At 34.9% G+C, this 10,864-nt stretch overlaps 1 long non-coding RNA gene across 5 annotated transcripts in view; it reads right to left on the bottom strand.

Moving 5' to 3' along the window:
• Window positions 1-216: 216 nt before the first annotated feature.
• LOC112678520 (uncharacterized) overlaps window positions 217-10,864 on the bottom strand; it is a 53,439-nt gene continuing 42,791 nt past the window's right edge. For all 5 annotated transcript variants that reach the window (XR_004810419.2, XR_003147627.3, XR_003147628.3 and 2 more), the window contains 3 exons: window positions 8,627-8,749; window positions 1,598-7,523; window positions 217-1,055 (listed from right to left, as the gene is read on the bottom strand). This is a non-coding gene — a long non-coding RNA (uncharacterized LOC112678520). The remainder of the gene's footprint in view (window positions 1,056-1,597; window positions 7,524-8,626; window positions 8,750-10,864) is intronic.

The following is a 10,864-nucleotide window of genomic DNA, read 5'->3' as shown; positions in this document are numbered from 1 at the left end:
TTGAAATTATGCTTCTAGCTTAAATGCCTTGTTCTCAGATATTCATTTCCTAGTCCCCCACCCCCACCCCAAATTTCTTTTTTTTTTTTCTCAGCACTTTTACAACATTTAATTATACCTTTAGTACTCTTCTCTTAGTCAGTCTGTGCTGCTCTAACAAAACAGCATAGAGTGGGTTGCTTAAACAACAAACATTTATTTCTCACACTTCTAGAGGCTGAAAGTCTGTGATCAGGATGCCAGCATGGTCGGATTGTTGATGAGGGTCCTCTTCCTGGTTTACAGATGGATGCTTTTTCACTCTATCGTTACATGACTGAGACAGAGAGCTCCAGTGTGTTTCTCTCCTTACGAGGACACTAATTTTATCATGGATGCTCTACCCTTCTGACCTATAAACTTAATTCATCTCCCAAAGGATCCATATCCAAAATCCATCCCCTTGGAGATTGGGGTTTTGACATATGAATTTTGGGTAAATACAAACATGCAGTCCATTACACTCTTAGAGGCCCCAAATTATGCACATTTTTTTTGTTCCTCAACTGATTTTCCTAGCTCTTAGACACTGACTTTGAACACAGATTATACGTATGTTTATAAATGTTTCTTGAATTAGATTAAAATGTTCCAAAAAGTTTATTATCCAGCTCTTCAGAAGGTTGGTCCTTGATAGGGAAGAGTTAAAGACATGGCTTCACTTTGCAGAAGGTGATAATGGCAGACAGGATCATGCGCAAGGTCATGATGGACAGAGAAGAGAGACAAAGCAGTGTGGAGGCTGTGTGAAGAGGGTGTGCTTATGGAAGTAGAGTGATTTCTGAGCAGCCATTGTGGGGACCTTAGGGGTTGGACTGATGAAGCACTCAACATGTTTGGCTTAGCACAGCATGATGCTTTGTGTAACCCTGCTTTCCCCTTTAGAAAAATCTACAATACAGGTCTACACTATTCTTCAGATTTCTGGAATTGAATCTGTGGGATTTGAGGGGTGGTTGATGATGGGAAGATATAGGCCCCAAGACAGTTTGTTTCTTGTAGATTATATATACATTCTGAAAATAAGAGGTAAGATAGAGGTTAAGAAGGTGGAGACAGGCTTCACAGGCAGAAGGAGAAACTTTTTTTAACCCTTTTTTAAAGCAATTACTCCCCCCTCCCATCTTTTTGTTATTTTATATTACTACAATGGACCTCAAATTTTCAGTCATTAAAAAACTCAACATAATGTTTGATGCAGTCACTGGTACATTTGTTAAAGGTCATTTACAGTTTATAGGGATTAATTGTGTGAAATGACATATGAAGCCCTGACGGGCTAAAGGGAAGATGTCCTGATTTGGGGTTAAGGATATGCCTAGGACAATAGACTTGACATGAACTCTCACAGTTCATGGAATCTAGTAAACTCTTAAAGAATAAGGATGAAGTTAATTGCTGATGTGAATTGAATAGGGACATGAAAACAAAGAGAGCCAGCTTATTTACTTGTTCTAAGGTGTCTTATTTGTATGTTTTAAAGTGTCTGCAGCTCAAGTCTTGCTAGCATACAGAATCACAGGATTCTAGGGTTGAAAGGCCAAAAGAAATAATTTACCTCTTCTCAGCAAATCTGGATCTGTCAAAGTGAGTCCCATTAGCAAAGATCCTGAAGAAAGAAAATATTATAACTTTCACTGTGACCTATTTTTTAAACAACTCTTATTTAAAAAAATTGTTACATATAATATGGGCTTATCATCATTCAACTATTTTGAATTTAATCTGAAGAATTAGATGGCAAAGATTAGGAAACATTTTAAAATTCTTTTTCCCACTGAGTTAGGCTTGGCTGTCTTGGTATGTTGGAAATGGTTATTCTCCTAAGGAAATTTCTACTGGAGAAAAGCAAATCTCTCGCATTTCCTCTTGACCTTATAGGTAACTTCAACTTTACTCCATCTCTCACAGTTACATTTGGGTACCTGAAAATGGGACGAGAAGCAGTATGATACTTTTAGGCTGCTGTGACTATATTTTTGTGTGTATCGTCTTTTCTTTAAAATAAACGATGGCATTATGGATACAGTAGTCCAAAATATGTACATAGTTCTTTCATGTGCATCATGAAAAATGGTAATTTCTTCTCTATTTAATAAGTCCATGTTAGAATTCAGTTACATGTGTTGTCCCAGGCTTTTCTTTTCCAGACTAAGGAATCTATAATTTCTAAACCTTTTTTATATGTGTTATGTTGCAATGACTTTATCTAACAATCATCATTCACTATAAAGCCTTTTCCCTCACAATATATTCTTAATGAGCACATTCTAGTTGGGCATACATTGATCAACAAGCAGCTGAGCTTCCTGCCTTCCAATGGGTCCCTTACACTGCCAAGAGTCATTGAGGAACCTAAAAAATGTGTAAGACATAATTCTTCCACCTAAGAAATTTCACTTCAATAGGAAGGGAAGAAAAACATAAAATCGGCTTTTTTAAAACTTATGTACCAGGTCCTGTGCAATGCATTTTGAGAAAGTGATGCCATTCAATCCTCAAATACCCCTTCAAGTTATGTATTATTTCTTCATTTTTGCAAATCTGAGGTTCAGTGAAATTAAGTTACTTCCTGATATAACACAGATAGGCAGAGTTGGAACTGAAACTAGTTTTTTGTGGACTCCAGGACCCTAACTTTTCTTGCTAAAATTACGTACACAAAGTAATGCAATGCACTAGCAACCACATAGGAGTTGTCCTATAACAATGCATTCAAATGTTAGTGACCATGTGAACCACCTAGGGATTTTTTTTTCAATTCAGAATCTTGTTCAGTAGGTTTGGGATGGGGCCTGAGATATTGCAATTCTAACAAGCCCCAAAGTGATGTTGATTGCCACTTTCAAGGACCACACTTTGAGTAGCAAGATGATATAGGGAAATAAAAGGGAGAAGAAGAGTCCAGATGTGGAGAGTGCCTTAAAAAAGAGGTGACATTTGGAAGGGCCCTTGAATAATAGGAAGAATGAGAAAGAAGCAGACATGAGAAGGAGGAGGTAAATGGTAGCAGAAAAGCATGAGTAAGAGTGTGAAGGTGAGAAAAATAAATGCAAAATATGTGTGTGATGGTTAAAAGTATGATGATGAAGGTATAGGTACTATGTAGGTTCATGGTAGATAATTACAAACTGGTATATAGGTGTTAAGTGGATTACAGAATTCCTTGATGTGAGGCAAAAGATTATGAAATTAATTTTTTAAGATTTATTTATTTATTTCTGTGTGTGAGAGAGAGGAGTGTGGGGTTGGGAAAGAGAGAATCTCAAGCAGACTCCCTGCTGAGCATGGAGCCTGAGTTAGTGCTCAATTTCAAGACCTTGAGATCATGACCTATGCTGAAATCAAGAGTCAGAGGGCTAACTGACTGAGTTACCCGGGCACTCCAGATTATGAAATTAATTCTAAATGCAAAAGGAATCCACTGGAGAATATTATAGAAATTAGAATATTATAGAAATATGAAGAAAGTATTGCTTTAAGAAATTTAATCTGGCAATGTTAGGTTGAAGGCAAGGAAAAAGCAATGAATTATGATAGATATCAATGATTTAGATAGGAAATGATAGAAACTTAAATTTCAGTGATAACAGGAAAAACACAAAGTGTAAATATCAACCAGTGTAAATATGAACTATACTTTGAAACCACTTAGTTTAATAAGTGAGAGTATGGAGTCAAGAATGAATCTGAGTTTACCATCTGTTATTAACAGAATGATGCTATGATCGACAAACTTGGGCACAGAGAGATTAGTTGATTAGAGAAAACAATAATATGCCCGCTATATCATTCGTTCCCTAAATCTGCTGCCTCTCTTACTGGGTCCATTCTTATAGAGACTGTCTTTAGGTGCCATCCCTAGGTAGATGGTTAGATTGATTCTTGAGTGAGGATTTGTGGTGAATGTGGCAAAATGACATCTGGTGATAAAGATTTTATGATGGAGTGTGATGTCTCTGCTAGATAGGAGAATACATAAAACTAGAGGTTGAGAAGGGTGAGAGACTGAGAAAAATAGAGGATCTAAATTTAGTTTATGTCTTAGTGAATTGTGAGCAGATGAAGTGAAAGTGAGAGATTGAGAAAATGGGAAGATATAAGTTGTGGCCAGAGTATAGGATATTGGAGTGAAATATTTCAGAGGTGGGACAGACATAAGTGATAACAATTCTGGAGTTACCACAGAAGTGTACAGCTAAACTGAGATGGTAGAAGAAGGCCTTTTGAGTTGTGGATCCAGAAATTTTGATCATAGTCTATTGAATATATATTATTTGCATAGATGATAAAATCTACCAGGTTGATGTTAGAAGATAGTGGATAAAGAATGTGAGCCAGTACCAAATTTGAAGATGTGATTTGGTAATTGGTAAATGATAGGGAGATAGAAGAATAGAATATAGTACTGCAGGATAGCATTAGACTTCAAGGAGAGGAAAATTTGGTGAAGCCTGTAAAAGTAGAAACCTGGGCGTGCCTGGATGGCTCAGTAGATTGAGCATGTGACTCTTGGTTTTGGTTGGGGTCATGATCTCAAGGTCCTGCGATCAAGCCCTGTGTAAGGCTCTGCTCTCAGCATGGTGTCTGCTTGAGATATTCTTCCTCTTCTTTTGCCTCTCACTCCCCCCTACCCATTCATGCACACATGCAGGCACTCTCTCATAAATAAATAAATAAATAAATAAATAAATAAATAAATAAATAAATATTTTAAAAAAGAAAACCCAGAAACTTAAACATGACAATGTGATTTGGAAAACTCCAGTATAACTTCCTGTTTCATGTATATGCTTTTATGTTTTTAAGTATTATTTTTTTGTATTTTTTGGTGGGGTTTCGGGTTGGATAAACAGCAAAAGAGGGGTTAAGTGATAGCTCCACATCAGAAAGAAATTTAAGAACTAAATGGGACTGAGGTGGAGAGAGAAAGGAAACTAGTTTTCATTGAGGTAAGTTAGACAACTAACAGGTGTCTGGAAGCTTACCATGTGTACCAAGATAAGGTGGAGTATGAAAACACAGTAGAATAGTAAGGGGAAGAACTGAAAGAGACAATGTGCCATACTCCTATTCTTGAGCCCTCCTATTTTGATGCTTTTAAATTACCATGTGGCAAAATCTATTATCTTATAATAGCTTATCTCATCGATTCTCACAAAAATCTTAGGTAATATCTACTAGTAACTATTTTGTAAATGAGCAAAAATTCTGAAAGAAGGTGAGCAAGAGTTTTTAGAAATAAGTAGCCAAGGAATTTGGAATAATGTCGAGTATGTCATAGATATAAAGGCTGGGGTTAACCAGGATAATGACAAGAATTAGAAAAGAGAGAATCCAACTAAAGATCATTCAACTAGTGAGTAACAGAACTCACCATGAAGTTAATGCTGTTGGCATGGTAAGACATATTGTGTTTGAGATGTATGGAGGAGAAAATCTGAAACTCAAAAAGGAAGAATGAAATACCAAAAATAATAAAGTGCTTCTGTAGACAGAATGTTGTCATTGGAATAATTTGGAAGATTTACCAATCCTGTTATTCTGAAAGTAATGTTAGTATGTAGGCATTGTCTAGACAAGGATCAGTAAACTTCTACCATACAGTGCGAGGTTATAAATAAATGCTTTACAAACCATATAGATGATCACAATTGCTCAACTCTGCTGTTTTGACATGAAAGTAATCAAAGACAATACAGAAATAAGTGAACATGACTGAATTCCAATAAAACTTCATTTACTTACAAAAACAGGCAGTAAAAAAAAAAAAAGAAAAAAAAAACAGACAGTAGACTAGATTTGGCCTACAGTTTGACAATGCTTGGTCTAGAACATTTCTCCTAAAGGATGGACTTTCCAATATCATCTTGACATGGAAAGACCAACCCTGTCTAGATGCAATAAGAGAACTACTCAAGGATTCATTCATTATTCTGATTATCTAATTTATAATTCTCTAGTTCCATAGATGAAGTTCTACCACAATCCTTTCCTATTTTCTTTCTTGAACTTTATGCCCACACTTAGTTCTCTGACACTGTGTTTGCCTTTTTTGTTTTGTTTCTGATTTCTACAAAATATTAAGATCATTTGAAATGATAACAGTGTTTCTCAAAGTTTAGATAGTATGCCTAACTTGGCACCATAAATTGAATGAACATGCATTTTATTATCAGGGCTCTTGGCTAGAGAACTGTGGAAATATAGGAAATTAAAAATTTCCTGAAAGATATCAGAAAAATGTTTCTTGATTCAAAAGAGGAATTATCAAACTATGATTTAAAAGTTTGAGGTAGGGATGGGTGTGGAAATTAAAATATTTTCATAGATACTTAATACATATTTCTTCATGACGAAGAATCATGTTGATGTGAAACAATATCACATATTTAAATATCACTATTCCTCTGGAGAATGTGTAGCTTAATACAATGCCTCAGATAAAAAAACAAAGCTTTGTAATTTGAAGAAACTTTTTGGACAGTTCCATTATACTTCACTTTAACAAGATATGTCGCTATAGGGGTATTAAATATCAATCTGGCATTAAACAAAATAGGCCGCCAAGGCATGCTCACCAACTGAGAAATATAGTTACAATAATTATGAATAACTTTTGTCAATTGTTTTCAGTTACTTAAAGTGAGCTTTGTGCCTTTGTGATGCTCATAATTTTTCTTTTGCTTTTTTCTGCTGTAGTGTAAACTAATATATTGCAATGTGTATTTGAATTCCCTTTGCTACATAATGTTCATTAGGTGTAACATTTCGTTTTAATGTTCTTCTATAATTTTGGATTACATAAATCTAGAAATAGAACTATCATTTATTTTTATTTAAATTTTTTGTCATGTATTTCACATCATTGTTCTGGCACCACCTTTAGTATTTGTAATGTTTTGTTACTGTCTTATTTACCTCATCTGTGTATTTCGGATAAGATTGTCTCAATGTGAGAGATGGGTAGCTAAAAGGATTGAAAATAATTATTTTTATTAGCGATCATAAACTATTTACCTAAAAGATGCAGTCCAGTTAAATGTAAGTTATAGCTGATTCCAAGTAGGAAAAATGGATTGGGGGTAGATAATAAACCACATTTATTTATCTTTTTTATTTGTTATTTATATTATTTTGAAATCTGAGATGTGTTAACTGTGAATAGTATATCTAATTTACTTTAGATTGATTTGAGTTATGTGTTTTTATGATGATGTTCTTGTTCTTTAAAGCATGCAAAAAAATTTTGGGGTGAATTTTTAGTTTCTTGGTAGGTCTTCTTTACTTAGGGAAATGAAGTTACTTAGCTCAGGCTAATGAGATTAAAGTCCAAGGTCCAATATCTCAGCATGAGTCATATAGCTTCTCTTTGTTCTATAGACACCAAGTGCATCTGTCATCCAGCCAAATACATTACAAAGGTCCATCAGTAGGTGAGTCCGGTGTTAAAATAGAGATGAGATTGTGCATATCCATTTCAACTAGGAATACAGCAGAATGTGCATGTTTTAGACAGCAGTTCATAAAAGCAGTCTGTTATACAAAATCTGAAGCATATAATAACATATAAAGACATGTAATTTGGATGAGGTCAGGTGTGTTCAGGGTGGTATGGCTATAGATGACAAGTAATTTGGGAAGAGAGTTTCCTATTCATTTTATTTATTATCCTAACAAAATAACCACATTGAAATAGTGAATGCTAAATACTTGTTGAATTCAATCAAACATCTGGTTAAAAGTTGCTGAATTAGAAAGAAATTTTCTAGATAATATGTTGATATGTGTACATCTGGTATTTGCTTACCTTTTAGTTATTTTTATGGATATTATTATTATTTCCCTCCCAAAGATAAGTTGTTTCTCTCATTCTGATCCCCATCTCCACCCTCAGCTTGCTTTTCAGATTTCATTTCATTATTCTCCATTCAATTTGCAATGCAAGCAATACTCCCAATATTTCTTTTATTTTTTTTGGAGGCTTTCTCTTTCTTTTCCCATTAAATTGAAACTTTGGATCTCATATTCTACATTTGTTGTATTTCTTTTTTCTTGTTACCTCTCCTAGGACTTGGAGTAAGTCTAAGAATATATGCTGTTGGTATGATGTTTCCATGATGTGTTTTCAGTAAATGAGATCCTTGCAATGTGCTGTGAGGAAGTAGAAGATAGAATCTCTTGGTTATACCCCAGAGATTACAATATTGAAAAAAAAAATCCCTGTATGTATCATCACCGCAAACCTTAAAACTCCTTAACACTTATAAGGCACTGATCTAGGCTTTGTGACTCAAACTGCTGGGATGACTTGAGAACCCACTGAAACAGAGCTTCTGATTTTGCTGTAAAGTATTTATGAGTGCCCAACGCATGACTTAACTTTGTTAGTCTCCATTTCCTTATATAAAAATGTGGGGGAATGAGCCAAATTTCATTTTTCTGACTTTTTTTTTTCAGTAACAGCATTTTAGAATTACAGTCTTTTCTTGGTACTGCAAGGTATAAAACAGTGAAAAGCAAAGCATCTCCTACTGGCAAGGGAAAGGAGCTCAGTCAGAACCTCTTTGGCCCCCCTTCCTGTTACCTCTCTTGGGTTGCTTCAGGTATTGCCCTGGAACACAGCTTGAAGCCCAGCGACCAGATGATTTCCAACGTTTTATCCAAATGGGGATTTCTAAACATTACATGTGGTCTACCATCTTGGCCCCTACAAACAAGAGGTATTGAGAGTGTGTTGAATTGAACTAAACAGAATCAAATTAAGCTAGCACCACTCAGTATCTCTAGGATTCCTTCGAACTAGTCTCTATAAGCAAAGAATGGATATTCTTTGCTTTCTATATTCACCTGGCTTCTAGCAGTTTGTAAGAGAAACTCACTTGTTTGGTCTCATTTGCATGATGTTAGAGAGGGTACATATTTGAGTCTCAGATGACAAGAAGTTTAATTTTTATTTAGCCCTATTCATATAAAAATGCTTTGGTTGATGATACTTAACAAAAATAAACAAGTGTATTGATAAAATATGGGAAAAAGGATTAGCTGACTTAAAAGCATTGGTCAGTAGATTATTTAGACAATGGATCATTGAATAGGAATTTAAATTTATTTTATTTAATAATATTCCCTCAAAAACTAATTGTGATACTTTAAGAATTATATCCAGAGATATATTATTTCCAGAGATAAATTGGTGCCTGAATAAATTGTTTTTTTTTTTCTGGGCCAAATAAGACTTTAGTATTGTTAAAACTTTAACAATTTAGAATAACTCAGGACAATAGTTACTATACATGAATGAAAAATTTTTAACTAGAACACTGGTTGTTGGGGGGAAAAAGCGTTTCTCTGGGGGTAGAAAAGAGGTTTCTTTTTTTACTTCATTTTGAGTTTATGCCTGCTAGAATGCTATATTTTAAAAGATACTTATAAAGGTTTTAGAAGGTTATTCAATTTTTTTGAGGTTTAAGCACAAATGTGCTTTTCTCTTCTCCTCCCTCAATAGGAAGAAATGGATAATCAAAGAAATTTTTAAAAAATTGTGTAGCCTTGGTAACCAGGAGTAGGAAAAGCATGGACAATTAAATTTTACCACTAATTACTAAGACTCATTTTTAAGGCAAGTAATCTTAACTTCCTCCCCCCACTGAAATCCAGAGCTACTAACCAATTGAAAATCTGAGTGGGTATAATTTAATTTCTATTATTTTTCTTGTGCACTCTCTGAAGTAGTGTCTAAATAAAGATAGAGTAGTCCTAAAAAGGACTACTGTGAAAGGGAAATGGTATGTGGAAGAGTGAAGAAATAATTCTCGGGGATCAAAAGGAAGATGGCTGAGATTGAATTGATCTTCTCCTATAGCTAATTTGACTGGATTGTTCCTAAATGAATTCTTGTTGGTTTATTTCTCTTCGTATCTCAAATGCACATAACCCTTTCCAGGCATTGTCTCATGGAGAAAATGCCATGTATAAGGTTTAGAGTTAAAACCCTGAGAAATCTGGACCCATCCAATTGTGGAATCGGTTTTCCAAGTATTTATTTTTCTCGAGATCTGGCCATGATGGAACTCAGCAGTCATCAAAACTTTGAAATAGTCCCCCATTTATAGTGGTCAGATACTATTGTGAAGATACTAGAAAGAATTCTTAAAAAAAAAAGAGAGAGAGATTTATTTATTCATGAGATAGAGAGAGGTAGAGGGAGAAGCAGGCTCTTCATGGAACAGGGAGTCTGATGCAGGACGCTATCCCAGGACCCCAGGATCATGACCTGAGCTCAAGGCAGCCACTTAACCAACTGAGCTACCCCACATGCCATTAAAAATAGTTTGAATGCACCACTTTTAATATGTAAATATTTTTCATGAAAGCATTTATTTGGAATCAGTGCCATAGTATGCTGTATCCACTTATTACTTTATTTAGTCTACATGGTCTAGGAATATGAAAGTCAAAATAATGGCTGAGTTTGTTTTAATGCCTTGAGTATAAAGTTGATAATCCTGACCTTAAAGGTCTTACATTTAAAATTTTGTTTTGTCAGGTTTGGGTCTAATATTAGATCATAGAAGTACTAAATATATCCAGAAGCTGTAATGAGGAGGCCTTTACAAACTTGAACATGAGGAAACATTAATTGACCTTTGAAAGAGTCTAGTGAAGGGCTGACTTTTTAAAAATTCTATTTGAATTTCTACAATCATCACACAGTGACTTGTAGCTTTTGGAGAGCAATGGGACACCTATACAAGATGCTTCTCTGAACTCAGATGCTTTCTGGGACCTATGAACCCAGAAAACCAAGCTGACCCAAGTCAGG

This window comes from Canis lupus, chromosome 29 (assembly GCF_003254725.2).
Source record: "Canis lupus dingo isolate Sandy chromosome 29, ASM325472v2, whole genome shotgun sequence".
Lineage (NCBI taxonomy): Eukaryota > Metazoa > Chordata > Mammalia > Carnivora > Canidae > Canis > Canis lupus.
The sequence above is the reverse complement of the archived record's forward strand: the minus strand, read 5'-3'. Positions and strand labels throughout refer to the sequence as shown.